General features: G+C 43.5%; 1 protein-coding gene across 1 annotated transcript in view; it reads right to left on the bottom strand.

The window, feature by feature from the left end:
* Positions 1-14,790, bottom strand: part of SMIM8 (small integral membrane protein 8) — a 388,642-nt gene that overhangs the window by 190,377 nt on the left and 183,475 nt on the right. The gene's annotated exons all lie outside the window — the stretch shown is intronic.

Below are 14,790 nucleotides of genomic sequence, written 5' to 3'. Positions count from 1 at the left end.
TGCATTCCCCCTGGCTGTGTGCATTGTTTAGCTGTGTGTAATGCAGGAGCTGGCATAGAGGAAAGGCATCCCGATGACCACCACCATAGCTCAGCTGAGCTCTCAGGGGCCTGCAGGAGTGTGGGCAGCCCTGGAAACCACGGGAGATAGAGTAGGTTCACCCTTCAGAAAAGAATGTAATTGTATCTCAAATTTGCCTCACTCTTTGGTGAATTACAAAAATGTTTTTACCCACAAAGGGGCCTAAGCAGGTCAAATTTTGCTGTAGGTACCAAGTTTGCGGTGGTGACTAACTATAACAGGGAAAAATTAGCAAGAGAAATCATCTCCCCTCATCTCTGAAATATGTTTTAAATACTTTCAGTACTTTACATTTTCCTTTACCCTCCTCTTTGCATGCAGAGTGAGGTAATCCCTCAGCAAAATCATAACTTGACCCTCTGCTAACACCACATACTGATTCCAATATTGAGGTTTTAGAGAAACATGAAAAGCAATTGATTAAATTTGGATAAATATTTAGGAGGATTTTTTTTCAACCTACCTCCCGCTAGTGCCTTTCTCACATTTACGTGCTGGCTGAGATAGCTGAGTAGAAATGCCAAAACCTCTGGAATGGGTCACATTACAGAAAGTTCACTGTGCTGCTAGAAAATGAGGAATATTTAATTATACCAAACTCCCCTGAGACAGGATGGGATGGGTCATATGAACAACGCAATCTATCCGTCGCAGGTAAGCAAGCTATGAATAACAAATGGACTCTAATTTAGGAATGTAAATAGAGAGATGCCTGATTTGAGGCACCCAAGTCTAAACATTTTAGGCATCATTGTACAAATAAAGCAGGCAATTTTGTACAGTTGTCTGGGCTCATAATGGGCCCTGGCTAAATCCAGTTTCCAATAGCAAGATTTCAGGGGAGATTTAATGATGCCGCAAATAGCACTGCACAAAGCACAGTAACCAGTTACTTCTTTTTAAGTTACAGCAGCATTTTTAAGTAAAAAACCCTGTTCTCTGCACATTGTTATTTTTGTTATAGAAACACCACTTACAGTTATCTTAGATTTGCATGATAGCTAAACCAAATTCACAGTCCTTATCTCAAATATCACCTGCTATTTTGGGGGGATTTGTTAGCTGGGATCCAAGCAGGTTCAGTCCCTCTGCTCCCAGTTTTATTTACATATTTTAGTTTGATGATACTTCAGTGTAAAAGCCCTGAGGGTGGCTCTTTCTGGTGGGACTGGCTGCTTCACTGGACTAGAGGTACAGACCATCACCTCCTTGCTTTCCCCACGTCCCTGCAGCACCTGCATTCACGCTGCGTGGGCACAGCTTCGCTCAGGAGGATGGTCCCAGGGGAGGTCTCAGCTCAGCACTGCCCACAGCCACACATTGGGGTATTTCCCATTAAAACCAACTTTGGGGTTCAAATCCCCTGAGGATACAGACAGCTCAGCCCAGACTTCCCATGTCCTGGGTGTTGGTGAGGAGCCAAATGACCCCCACCAGCCCAGCGGTCCCTTTCCCAAAGGGTGTCCTCTGGAGAGCAGCAGGGCTGCCTCGATGGGGTGCTGCCTCTTGGCGTCAAAGGCCAGGGGCAATGGACAGCAGTGGCTGGGCTACAAAAGCACAAATTATTTCCAAAAGAAAATACATTTCATCTCCTCTGTTGCTGACAGAACTATTACAAACCCATGTTTACCTTCTCTCCCTGCTCCACCAGGTAGGAACAGCCTAGGGAGTCCAGCTTAACCCTCCTTTCTAGAAAAACGGTGAGCAAATTGCTTCTTATATCATGGGCAAAGATGTTTGCCACTGTGGCTGTGGTGCATCTCCAAGGCAGAGCTTAAAATGGAGTAAGTCCTTGGGTGAGAGCAAAGCAGAACTTTTCAAGGAGCACTGTTGCAGAACAGAGGAAGAAGTGAGTGTGACTTTGCAGTTTCCTTTGGTCACTGACACCAAAGCAAGTGCACTCGGGCTTTGGATCCACCCACAGATGTTTTATTTTGCATGCCCCGAAAGGAGCTGTTTTCAGAGAAAGGACACTCTCAAGAACAGGTAGCGGAGGCAGAAGGGTGCTCTTAGAATGACATTTTCAGGCCAAGGAGAGGTCTATGAAGGAGGTCTGTGGGTACATGGCCATCACAGTTAGCAAAAAAGTAGAAATAATCCCCACACACAATGACTTCTTATTAGATACTTGAAGTTCAGGCTTCATTTTCTTACCTGAATGTGTTTTTTATTATTCCCCAAATTCACTGCTTTCATACATCTTGTAAACAAGGACAGTTAATGAATAAATAAGTTGCAGAGTTAGAGGGGATAGTTTTCTCTAGCATTACCGCCCAAGTTCTGGATCTCTCGAGCTTGTATGTGGGAACATGGTTAAAAATTAATTACTTTCACTACATCCATTTCACCTCTGTTGTTGTGGCACAAAATGTTCCTCAAAGAAACAAAAAACAAGCAAAAATCCCACTCAGCCAAATTAGCTTTTCCTTCTCCTTGCCTTTTCAGCGATGATTTGGTTGGAAAGACTGGCAGAAGGTGAATCATGAGTGACTGTATTGCAGGGCAGTTTGGTGACCACAAGATATAAGCAGAACAGTAATTTGTTTAGAAATTATGTTTAGTATGGATCAAAATGTAGAGATCGTAGTAGAGATCATATACTAGAAGGGGAAAGAAGGAGTTTAGAAACAGATCATCATATCCATGGCAACATAGGAAGGATCTTTTCAACAGAGAGGAGTTTCTTGTCTAGATGCAATTGCCTCACGAACAACAGGTACAGCACTTCTGGGGGACTGGTGAGCAGTGGGTTAAGGTGTGATCTGGAGAGGACCTTGGTCCCTCCGCAGTGTCAAGTCAGTCCTCAGGAAGCAGAAAGGAAGGGGAATGTCACAAATTGTGAGCAGCACCCAAGCCCGGCAAGGCTGGCTCCCCCCTCATCCCCCATTATTATTGTTATTATTATTGTTATGGTCCCCCATTTTGTCCCCATGCCCACCTGAGGATGAAGTTCAGCACTGCGAAGGCAAAGGGGCAGAGAGCGAGAAGAGTCTCTTGGAAGAAGGCAGGCGCTTTGTGCGGGGACATGGCTGGGAGGACAGCAGAAAGCGGTCGCCCGCTGAGGAAGAGGAGCTGCCAAAGCTGGTGGGCAGGGGGTGTCCTCACTCGGGGGAAGCCCAAGGCACGGATCCTCACACTACACTGGACTTCGCACTGCCCGTGGAGAAAGACCTCTGGGATTGTGTTTCCCTGCTGACAGGCCACGTAAGGGTCTTTGCCACATGTTTAAAGAATATCTGTTTGAGTTCAGAGTAAGCAAAATTGGAGTCTACTCTTTATATCCCCTGAGGAATTTCCTTTTTTTTTAATTGACCTCCAAAATTCACCCAACACCAACTCTTTTACATAGCACAGTTAATGACACAAATCTCTCTGTATTAACTGGCACACCTACCTAAATAATAACAAGTAATTAGAGGTATAAACAACCTTAGTAGCATTCATTGTTAGGCACCTAGCGGGAGAGTTTGCTTTAAAAGCTGTACCAATTAGTATATTAGAGATGCCTACATAATAGTCAGAAGAAAAAAAAAGATTCTTAGAATGTGTGTAGAGATTGATATTTATTTACCTGTCTACCTATTTATTTATTTATTTGTTCATATTTAAGCAGGATCCTCACTTACCTTTGCCTTAGTGTGATGCTACAAAGGTACTGTTGATCATTCAGCAGTCACAATTATAAGCAAAGCAGACATCTTTCCTATTAAGGTGCTGCTAGATCTCACCTCTCAAATAAAATAGATGAGGCACAAATCTGGAGAGATGGGAAGTAATTGTGTCTCATGCAACTGTCCTTGCTTTCTTCTTCATGCCACTCTGCCATCCACCCTGAATTTCCCATGTATGTTTTCAGTAGACTGTGTAGCTTCTGGGTGCTTGCTGCTGCTGCTTGTTTGCTCAACTACAATTTGCTGTTTTCTGGTGCTATCACTTTTACAGGACCTGAACAAGATTCCCATTTTCTGTGTCTTCATGACAATCTCATTCTGTTTGGAAGGCAGATCCACTTTTAATAATGGGATTTCTTGCATTTCACCCTTCATTTTGCTTACAAATCACTGTCAATTGCCAGTGCAGCCCTTTCAGCTCCATGCTGCCAACCAAGCTTTCCTCTGCCAAGCTCAAGATGAGCTTCTTGAGAGCAGAAACTTGGTCAGAACATGACCTTCATCATTGGTATATAACATGAATAGGACAAGCCCCAGGATTTTGCCTACTTGAGCAGGAATACCCAAATTCCAGCACTATTTTTCTCTCATTCACTCAGCCGATTGCCCACCAGGCAATGAGTGCTGGTGTCATATCAAACACTATATCCAACTATAGCAAGGGAGTTATTAGTTCAGCAAAGCCACTACTTGAGGATCTTGTTATGCAGCCGTCTTTCATGATGCTGTGTTCTTGGGAGGCATTTGGGTATGTGTGTGACTGGTTGACATCCTCAGTAACCAACGGTAGCTCCCTAAAATTGTGCTGACTCAGCTGCCACCGCAAGAGCACACCAGCTGAGCAGACCAGTGTCCAGGGCTGACAAGTCTGGGAGCAGTGCCAGGTGAAAATAACTTACATACTTGAAGTCGGTAATGGAAGAGAAGTTGTCCCACAATGATCTGTTGGGCACTTGCCAGAGTCACCTGTGCAGTATAGCTTAGGGAATCCAAGATGTGTCCCAGTCATCTCCCAGCACCTGATGCTGGAATTGGTAAGCATAGCGTGGATGAGGATAATGAAGGCTTGGTGTTTATATGACAATCAGTATGGATGAAAGCTGCTCTGCATTGGCAGTGTGTTACAGCTGTATCTGGAGTGAGAAAAATAACTTGCAGCTTCTAGCAAGCTGGGAGAAGAAGCCCTGAACTTTGAGTTACGTGTTTATCACTTAGTAAATAGAGGTGTTTGCTATTTCTGTTTCTAAAAGACACTGATATAGCTGGGAGAGATGCAATGCCATGTGAGCTCCTGCTTCCTTCTGCTGGAATGCTGTCCAGGAACTACTCAAGTTTCCTCTTACAGTGGCAAGGCTTAATCTTTGCAGCCATGGGGCAAGAATAGAAATGAAAAAAATCATAATGGGCTTGTCTGAGTGGACAAGTGTATAATATAATAGTAAATTTGAGAGTTCAGAAATGCAGAATCAGCTTTGGACTATATTCCTTATGCCTGAAAGGGATGCACAAAGCTCAGTAGTTTAATTTTGTTTACCTTTGGAGTTCTGTGCACACAGAACCTGTATTTAATCCCCTTTTAGCTCATCCACAAGAAAAAGGAAGGATCTGAATAAAACCCTAGGTGAAATGTCAGGAATTGGTTCAGATCCTGGGTTGGGCATAGGTGTCCTGTGTAAGCCTGGGAAAGTCACTTCATTGCTACTTGCAAAGAAAGGAAACAGGGACAGTAGAACAAAATGGTTTCATTTACTCTGTGCTCTCTGATGAAATGAGAGCTTTTGTCAAAATTCGTAAGGTCTTTTTTTTCCTAATAAATATATTTTAAAAAATCTCAAACAAGGTGCCCTTTAAATGAAAACAAAAAACCCTGTTTGTCAAGATGTGTGAAAAGAAGAAGATACTTCTCCTGACCAGCCTGTCTTTCCTCAACCTCTCTCTGCTGCATCTTCTTGGACTTCACCTTCCTCAGCTCAGAAGTGTTTCTACGCTGGGACAGTTACTCTGTCAGCTCTTGTCCTCTTTTTCTGCTCAAAGCCAGGCAGAGACATGGCATGTGCAGTTTTGTTGCAAGGAGGCCAGTTTTCTACTCTTCACTTGGAGCTGACTACACCTTGGCAGCCAGTACTTTTGTGCAGCGGGGATGGGGATGCCCATCATCATGCTTATGCAAAATCTAAGTGTTTAATTCATAAGGGAAGCCGTATAGCCTCTGCTCACGAGCACACTGAGGGCTGGGACTCTCTCCTACAGGATCTGGCATAACAGGGCTCATAAATAGTTATGGCTTCTTGTTACTGCTTGTACAAATTAAAATAGGTGCCTAGATAGTATGTGTGAGCGGACAAAAAGGAGCAGAAGTGACAGCACCATAGTAGTTTTTTATGCCTTTGGAAGGTCACTTGGAGTGAGGTGTTTCCCAAAAAAAGTGTACATGAGCACCTGCAGGGCTGTACAGAGGAGCGTGATGAAGCAGAGAGGAGCTGGGACTACAGCTGGTGGCAAACGGTGACGGACCAGGAAAATTTCTCAGTTCACAGGCAAAATTTCTGTGCAACTCTAGAGACGAGACCCCAGGAGGATTGTTAGAGGAGTCATCAAGGGTAACGAGGGGACGCACCAGTGCAAAAAGCTGTGAGAAGTGAGCCATGCATTGCAGGTGTAGAAGATCAGAGATAAGTTTTTGGCTGAATCTATCAAAAGATGGGCATCAAATGCTGGCATTCGCAAGGTAGTTTAAGGCAAGACTTATTTTTCTGCTGGTATTTGTTGTTGTTAATAACTTTGGCAGGGTCTTGGCCTCATCCTAATATAGAGAGTAGGAAAAAACCTGAAAACTCAGAAAATGTTTTTCAGGGCAGGAAACTCATTTGGTTAATGCTAAAAGGATTTCCTAATACAACACAGCTCTACAGTAGGGACAGTTAATTCCTCTCAGGCTGGGTTTAAATTTGTACCTACACTGAAAATGTATTAAGTTAACATTTTAAAAAAACATTTTAAAAACAGGCTAATACATCCTGTCATGGTCTATCTTAGCACAAACGCATACTGAGAAGTTGTGATAAACAGCAGCCTATTTATACCAGAAATACCGATAGGCCTTTAACTATAGCAATGCAAATGATGCCACTCTAATTAAAATTTGTAAATGGTTATATTCAGTTTTTAATGAAAATATTCTTCCATGCATTTCCAATCTCTAGCACCATTTCATTTTGTCTATAGTGGGCAAGGAATTAATTACTTCAATTGGAGTCTAAATCTCCATGAATACACTGGTAATCAAAGACATCTATTAGCACTTAGATGAGCTATTCTGCTACAAACGAATTGGTAGAGATCTGCACTAGCTGCAAAGTTGCTTTCACTTTGGGAATTAGACAGAATAAATGTTTGGTAGTTATGAGAACCAAGCAGCTGGCCGGAGCTGTTTGTGCTGTGCAGGGGATTAGCTACAATGGCAAGACATCCTGAGTGTATGCAATTCAGCAAAGCGATGAGGTGCCTTTAGAAGTGTGATTAAGTAGAGTACATTTTTTTGTCATTACAGCCTGGAAATGACAGGCCACCCTAGGTCTAGCTGAAGAGCAAATAGGAGGCCAGCTGAAGGGAAATAGGGAGGAAAAAATCAAATGCGAGAACTACAGGAAACCTGGGGCCAAGGCTTTCTCCCTGCCTGCTGCCACTGCTGGGTTTGTGCTAGCCACCCTGGTCCCCTTTCCTGTCAGTGGAGGGAAGGTATGGATGTCCCATGGATTTGCCATGGGGTACCAGTTCCCGTCTTCACTCGGTGGTTTCTGTGATATTTCTGGATAAGCCCCATAGAACAGTAAAAAAATGGCAGTCTTCATAGCCCTTCCTCTTACTATGTTTAATATTCTGGTGATTTTTTGTAGAATTCCCATGCCAGCAAATGCCATCCTTTCTCTGCTGCTAATACTGATAGGAAGCAAAGGTAGAGCATCACTTGCAATCTGGGACATGCGGCAGCTGGTGTTTCCAGGTGCTCCAAGAGAAAACCAGTCTGCTTGCGCATTACAAGTCTTTTTTAAAGGGGGTGAAGGATTAAAACGTCTTTAATTCATCAATAAATAAGCTCTTAAGATTTTAACAGTGGACTACAGAAGATGGCATATGCTTCTGTGCAAGCATATCACGGCAGTAATTAGATGTTAATGACTGAGAGCCTTTGGTGGAGCTGTGTTTTCTGCATTAATCTTCCTCAAAGGGATGTCTGATTTCCACAGGCTCACAGGCGTTGCAATCCTCCATCGTCCCAGTGCTGCAAACAGCCACGGTGGTACCTGCCATCCCCTGCATGGAGACCACCCTGCGTGGTGCTGGGTGGCTGAGCAGCACCACGGTGCAGGGCAGCCGAGCTCCTGGAGATCACTCCTGGACATCCTTCTCCAATGGGACACGTCCCGGTTGGGCTCCTGAAGCCCTACTTCTAGTGATCATCCTCTTAAATCTGCCTGGAGCCACGACTAAGGGGACTGGCAACATTTTGCGGGTGGTGTTCCAGCCTGTCAGGAGCTGCAGTACCTTCAGGGTAAAATAAAGCTGCTTCAGGAAAGTGGGATAGGACTTTCGAAGGCTTAATACAAAGTGGCCAAGGTTTGGCCTCCCCTGCGGCCAGCAGGTTGTTGTTCTCAGCAACAGTTTTGTTTGCCTGCGTTGAAAAGCCTTGATTGCGACTCGAGGAAGGATTCTTTGTCATTCCTGCTATCAGACAAGGCCTCCCAGCAAATCACCACCCAGAAAATCGGACTGTTTCCCTTCACAACTGATCCTGGTACTTGTTTTATTTCCTGCTATATCGTCTTTTGTTTCAGTGAAAGAACTATTGTGTAGATTAATAGGTGGAAAGTATTATCTTTTGATTGTGTTTGTGCAAAGGCAAGGACCCTGATTCTTTATGGGGCCACAGGACATTACTAGAATAACAGCTCCACAGTATGTGCAGCACAGAGAGGGATTATGTAGGTTTCAATAGGAAAGGAGTCACTAACTAGTGCAGAACCGCATTAATGCCTTATTTTTTATATTGTATATGAGATTTAATTGTGCCTCTAGATTCATTGGGGAATTAGTCATTAAAATCATTCTCATTTTTTGCATACGTAATTTTACCTTATTCCATGCACCAACACAAAACTATAACATCAGAAAATCCCTGAGTTGCAGACTTGGGTTTAGGTTTCACCGTACCCCTCCCCTGCTCTCTTTGCATCTATTCTTGACAGCACTCAGGCAGGCTAATGGGCTCCATGGACCAGCCACTCATGTTCTTCACGGCCCAGCTTGAGAGTTTTGCCTGATCTCTATCTTTTTCTCCACAAGTGGTGCCTGCACAGGAATCCAACCTTACTGCAATAAGCCCCTTTCTCCTAATACTCAGGACAACAGAAATCCAGAGTAAAATAATGTGGCAGTGCAAAGCACTTCAAGTAATAGAGTTCTTTTTTTTTCTTTCTGTTAATATAATTTATTTCCTAAGAATCATCATTTTCCACTTGCTTTACACTTGCATTTAGTAAACTAAAACCTAAGACACCCGCTTCAGTCAGGCTCTGCCGACTTCCTGTATACGCTTTGCTGCCATAGGAAAAAAATTGTGCTCTCTCTGAATGTTTTCCTGAGTCTAATGTGTTTTCTCTGTAACTTATTGTCCATTCTGTTAAACAGTATATTAAACAACTTTATTATCCATGGTGCTAATATCCTTTTTCTTTCTGAAAGGAAACATATCATGGCAAGTAGTACTGACGCCAAACTCTTAAAAAAATCAGTGATATTTCATGCAGTTTTTAATTTGACTTTCAGAAAGTTTGTTTTCATCAGTTTTTCAAAAGTCTCTATCTGGCTGTTCACAGCTGCACCTTTTGCTGAAAAGTTTTAACCAGCAATGCAGCTAGGAGAGCTTTTTTTTCCCCTGATGTGATGTTGGTTTTGTAGCTAGACTTCTGGGCTTGTTAGAAAGTACAGGGATAAATACCACCTCCTGCTTCCAGCCTTATTAGGGACATGCAGATGTATTTTCACAACATGCTCATCGCAGTTAGTGGTAGATGAAGGCTCACAGTCACTCACATGAGCAAAGAACAAGAACTGCAGAAGAAAGAAGTGCTTGGTATGAAGTTAAAAAAAATTATTTGTGTTCATTAGAGAACCCTTGTAAAGCAGGCATTTTGCAGCAGAGCAGAGAGATGCTGGGGTTACAACAAACTGCTCTCATGGCAAGAAGGATCTTGTTGCAGACGAGTTACCCTAGGAGGGTTTATTAATGTCCTTTTCACGTTAGCACAGTCAACAATAGCAATTCGGTAGAAATATGAAGGGGAAAGAAAGCCTGATGGCCTGCTGAGAATGCAATCTCCTGAAGTCCAGCAACTTCACTGAAGGTAAATTGTCTTAGCAATCGTCCAGGAGCAGACATGATACAACCCAAAGCTTTAAAAATTTGCTTAAAGGAAATCCTCTTAAGAAATTTGTCAGAATGAAGTTGATGTAGAGACCTGTTCAGAAGTAGCACTGAGCATTTATAGAAAAGTGTTGACTGACTAAAGACTAGGATCTATTGGAAATCAAGCTGTGGAGGGCCATGCATTCAAAATGCAGAGATGCCACCTGAGTAGGATGAAAAGATGCAGAACAACTGGAAAGGCAAAGGACCAGCTAGGGGTTTACCACTGTGACCACCAGAACCAAGCTGAAGAAGGGCAAGGGAGAAGAAAGGAGATGATCCTACGGGAGTGAAGGAATGCCCCAGGCACAGGTGGGGAAAAAAAAAAATTCACAACTTGAGGTAGTGGAAAATTGGGAGGATTTGGCATATTAGGGGAGTAATCTATTACAAGATGCTTAGAACTCTGAGTAGAGAGAATACCCTAGGACAGGGAAAGGAGGGGCAGTGGGATATGAATTTGGTATTGATGCATCAAAAAATGAAAAAAGCCATGGACGGCTGGAAGGGGGAGAGAAATACAGCTCTAGCTACAGCACTGTGTACAGGCTATGGCAGGCAGAGACAACAGGCACAGCAGCCCAGGTTAGACGGACTTGCAGAAACTGCATCCTCAGTCAGATGCCTGTAGTTTAAAGTCACCAATATCTTTTTTATGATGATGCCATGGCATCTGCTTGAAACAACCCGGGGAGAGTACAGGAAAAGACATCACCTGGTGAAGACTTATGGATTTGCAAGAAACATCTCTCCAACTAGGGTGTAAAACAACAGGCAAATCATAATGTCACAATGACCTCCCTGCCTGCAAAAAGGAACATCTCAGCCTTTCTCCTTCCTCCCATGCTGTTCAGTTCCCATCCCCTTCCTGGAAGAAAGTGAGAAAACAGATATTCCCCGAAGGGCCAACCACAAAGCATTCATTCAAGGGACAACTAAACAAGAATAAATGAGAAAAGAAAGCAGTGAGATTTGCTGGGTGACTGGAAATGTGGTGGATGAAAAGTTAAAGGTTGCCAGGAGTAGTGCCTGAGGGATAGAAAATGCTATGAATTTGTCCATGAAAATAAATAAAAGGAAGCAGGCAAGGTATGTTCTGCTGCACGGTGTAAGAAAGATGCTATTACATGGAGAAATTGAACATATGCCAAAACACCGCAGCCTTGAAGAACAAAAAAATCTAAAAATTGTGTTTGAGAGTCTCCTGGAAGATTAGAGACCTCTAAGTTCACAATTAACCTGCCTGTTCAGGGGCTACCGTGTGAAAATTGTCCTGCCCCCGCTGAGAGGCAGGCAGCACGCTACTGTTTGGTGTAAGGGGGTTGGCACGGATCGGCTCTCCCTGCTGACAGAGCCCCGTCTGTGTGAGCACGGAGTGGCTGTATTGGCACAGGGGCAGCCTGGCTGGACCATGGCAGGACGGTATTAAAGCCTCCAGCACACCAAAATAGGTGTCTATGCATAACCCACGTGCTCAGACCTGCCCAAAGGGCCAGGTATTGCTGTTTTGGTGAAACATCTTACGGTGCATTAGGTGACTCACTGGACCTGTTACAGACGTCGACACCTACTGAAACCTGCCAGAGATGCCATGCTGCAGGAATTGGACCACTACTTGTGGTGCTGGGGCCTCCTGGCAGTGAAGCACAGCACTGTTATCTGTTGTCTGCAGGGCCAAAGCCACAATATTTGTGAAAATTAAGTTAAAGGGTGTGTGTTTAGCTATAGGGCAAAATCCCTTGACTATTCCTCCCTGAAACTAAAGCCTGATGCTGCAGTTTTGGAAGCCTGCACATAGCTAGACACAGCATGACCAACTGGTGTCACAGGCAGGCAAAACACAGCTACCTGAAGGTGAAGGACAAAGGGTTGCACTGGGGGGATGACACCATGTGGCATGTGTATATTTACGACTAAGCATCCAGTTATTTGTAGGTGACACAGAAGCAGAGAATTTTTTGGTAACATTCAAATTCTGTGCATTTCCCCAGCCGATCCAAAGTAAAACACTCACTGTATGTGTCTCAGCATATGATGGAAGATTCGTGCAGGATGTAAAGGAAGTGTAAATACCTTCTTAGTTCCACAAAGCTTACAGGCTGCATATTTCTAGGTTTTTTTCACCAAGATGCCTTCAGGTTACTGGCTATGGCAAATTAATTAATTAAGCAAAGAGAGTGCTTGACCTATTGAACAGTGTTCTACAGTTATAATCATATATAGGGCGATAAAAGCATAAATCAGTAACATAGGGTATTTAGTGCTCATTGCAAGATTTACTTAGGATCAGTTGAATAGTTTCAAGTGCATCTGAGTGAAAGGGGTAGGTCAAATACATTATGCAGCATAAAATTAGCCTACGCTGACATTTTCACAATGGGTGAACTTCCAAGAGTAGAGCGGATTATGACAATTGCTTGTGTCCCTCATGATTAGTACATTTTCTGTAAAGACAGACGGAAGCATTTCTGGTTCCTAATATCCCTGTTTAACATGTAGTGTATGAAACATTTAATAAATCAGGGAAACACAGCAAAGAGTGGGAATGCTCTGATAAATAATAAAGCCTGGTTTACCTCTCAGCCTTTACTGATTGCTTTTTGACATGTGTTCAGCTGAGCAGGTTGCTCACATGATGTTTGTGCAAAAGCAGTGGGGGTGACCTGCAGCGTGGCTTCAATCTGCAAGGATCCAAGATGCCGGGCCGGCTGCTGTGCCGGAGGAGGAAGCATCTGAAGAGTGTGTTTCAGTGTGCAGCCCTTGTGCCTCCTGCCTTTCCCTGTGTTTTCCATGGTCACACCTGTGTGGGCTTTCAGGCTGTTCCTCAGCTGTATGAAGTTCGAGGCAGATTGTTTCTGACTCAGATCCCACCCACCGAAAAGCACACACGTCTTGTATACACTGTAAGGACACATCCACCATACACAGCCTGATGCCAGGCAGTCTTATAATAGACTTTTATTAAGCATGTGTGGTAGGGTACAAGACCTAAAAGGATCGCTGTGATCATCTCACCTGTCGTGCTGCTCAGCACAGGCTGGAGGAAAATCCTAGATGAATCACTGTTTGAAGTATTAGGCAGCACTGAGAAAGGCAATTAATTTCTTTAAAAATTCTGGTCCTAGAGCAGCTGCCATCACCACTAGTAACACATCACAGTGCTTAGCTCCTCTTTGCAGTAAATTTGTACATCTTTATTTTCTATCTGACTGTAATTAGGCTAAAAATAGCTGGTTATTTTCAGTGCCCCTTCTCCGGGTAGGTAAGATAAACTTGTGATGAAGTTAGTGCTTAAACTCTGTTTAATAACCTGAGAACTCCCAGAGTGTCTTGATGTTTTCCAAATTGCTAGTGTTCATACTTCATTGTGTGCCTGGTCCAATTTTTTTGTCCTTCTCTTCCATTTATAGATGGTCGCACATTTGTTTTTGCCTAGTCCTGAGAGCTCATGTTCAGCTGGTTGGTCACTACCATCCACACATCTTTCTCAAAGTCCTGCTCATAGGAAATTTTCTGTGCACATACACCTTCCCCTCTCCACACCATAGGTACCCCAGGAGGCTATGGGTTTGGTTGGAGAAGGAGCTGAAACCCCACAAGAAGCCAGGTCTCTGCAGTGGACCCACCACTGCATGTCCTTTTTCACTGAAGCGCCAGACTGATTTCTGTCCTCACTCATTCCCCTTAATAAGGAATACATGTCTTAATTTTGAGGGAACCACAAAAATACCAGTGTGTGATTTTGAGAATGCTCCACATCCTAGCCTGAGAAGAATGAAGGTTTTGGGGATACTTGTGGTCACTGCACCACCTGGCTTCTGTCCAGTGCAATTTTCATCTAAAATAGACATGCAATGGAAGAGCTTTTTTTCCTTTTTTCCTGGTGAAAATGCCAGAAGATCAGCCATTTGCACGCTATCCTTAATTATGTATCAAAGGAACATCCTGTTCCCACAATATTTTACATAATGGCCAGCCAACAGGATAAATTAATGCAGGAACAGACAGGGAACAAAGCTGGGGAAAAAAAATGAGAAGACCTGCTGAAACAAAGGAAAGCTGTGCCATGTAGGACAGAGAAAATGGCAGATGAGAAAAGTGCCAGAAAATAATAATACTGAGTAGAAACACATACTTCAGACCACTGGGAGAAACAGAATGATGCGGTGGAAAGGAAGAAGGACTCTAGCATACACAGATGGAAAACACAGGGAAGCATCCAGCTGTCTCCGTCATAACATCTGTTCCTGTATCCTCTCCTTATAGGAGTCAGTGAATGATTCCTGATCTTCTGACAGTTGCTCATTCTCTGTGTCCATGTACCGACTTCTACCTCCCACCTTCTCAACTAGATATCTGGCTCTTCACCCTGGCCTATATGCTTGACATCCCATGTACAAGTCTGCTTAAGCCCTGAGAAATGAAAAATAAAAGGCTTGATTTGTTTGCTGAAGTCCTTGTATCAAATAATGCAGAAGCTGTGCTCAGACATGTGGTCACCAGCCCTTCAGGCTTTTTTGTTTTATCCTTTAGATGGTGGTTTTCAAGCTCTGGTTCATGGTGCACCAGTCA

Source organism: Haliaeetus albicilla, chromosome 17, assembly GCF_947461875.1.
Source record: "Haliaeetus albicilla chromosome 17, bHalAlb1.1, whole genome shotgun sequence".
Lineage (NCBI taxonomy): Eukaryota > Metazoa > Chordata > Aves > Accipitriformes > Accipitridae > Haliaeetus > Haliaeetus albicilla.
This window is presented reverse-complemented; position numbering and strand designations above follow the sequence as displayed.